Genomic DNA, 1,046 nt, shown 5'->3' on the forward strand with positions numbered 1-1,046 from the left:
TTTTCTTCTGTATTGCTTGGGAGAGTACTAGGAGGGATTTCAGTGATCCTTTTACTCAGCTGGCCCACTTGTGCCTCCAAATTTCTAATGGAGGACCTTGTTTCATTCATGAAACTTACAGTGGCCTTAGATAGATCAGAGACTAAGTTTGCTAAATTAGAGGTATTTTGTTCAGAGTTCTCTGTCTGTTGCTGAGTGGATGATGGAAAAGGTTTACTATTGTTAAACCTATTTCTTCCACCATTATTAAAGCCTTGTTGAGGCTTTTGTTGATCCTTCCATGAGAGATTTGGGTGATTTCTCCATGATGAGTTATAGGTGTTTCCATAAGGTTCACCTAAGTAATTTAACTCTGCTATTGCAGGGTTCTCAGGATCATAGGCCTCTTCTTCAGAAGGCGCCTCTTGAGTACTGTTGGATGCAGCTTGCATTCCATTCAGACTCTGAGAAATCATATTGACTTGCTGAGTCAATAGTTTGTTCTGAGCCAATATGGCATTCAGAGTATCAATTTCAAGAACTCCCTTCTTCTGAGGCGTCCCATTACTCACAGGATTCCTCTCAGAAGTGTACATGAACTGGTTGTTAGCAACCATGTCAATGAGTTCTTGAGCTTCTGCAGGCGTTTTTCTTTAGGTGAATGGATCCACCTACAGAAGTATCCAATGACATCTTAGATAACTCAGACAGACCATCATAGAATATATCCAGGATGGTCCATTCTGAAAGCATGTCAGAAGGACACTTTTTGGTCAGTTGCTTGTATCTCTCCCAAGCTTCATAGAGGGATTCACCTTCTTTCTGTCTGAAGGTTTGAACATCCACTCTAAGCTTGCTCAGCTTTTGAGGAGGAAAGAACTTGGCTAAGAAAGCCGTGACCAGCTTATCCAAAGAGTTCAGGCTATCTTTGGGCTGAGAGTCCAACCATACTCTAGCTCTGTCTCTTACAGCAAAAGGGAAAAGCATGAGCCTGTAGACTTCAGGATCCACTCTATTAGTCTTAACAGTATCACAGATCTGCAAAAATTCAGTTAAGAACTGAAAAG

General features: G+C 41.4%; 1 non-coding gene across 1 annotated transcript; it reads left to right on the forward strand.

Moving 5' to 3' along the window:
- Nucleotides 1-726: 726 nt before the first annotated feature.
- Nucleotides 727-834, forward strand: LOC112767578 (small nucleolar RNA R71). Its single transcript, XR_003185019.1, has one exon. It is a non-coding gene; the product is annotated as a small nucleolar RNA R71 (small nucleolar RNA).
- The last annotated feature ends 212 nt before the right edge of the window (nucleotides 835-1,046 follow it).

The sequence above is a fragment of the Arachis hypogaea genome, chromosome 17, assembly GCF_003086295.3.
Source record: "Arachis hypogaea cultivar Tifrunner chromosome 17, arahy.Tifrunner.gnm2.J5K5, whole genome shotgun sequence".
NCBI lineage: Eukaryota > Viridiplantae > Streptophyta > Magnoliopsida > Fabales > Fabaceae > Arachis > Arachis hypogaea.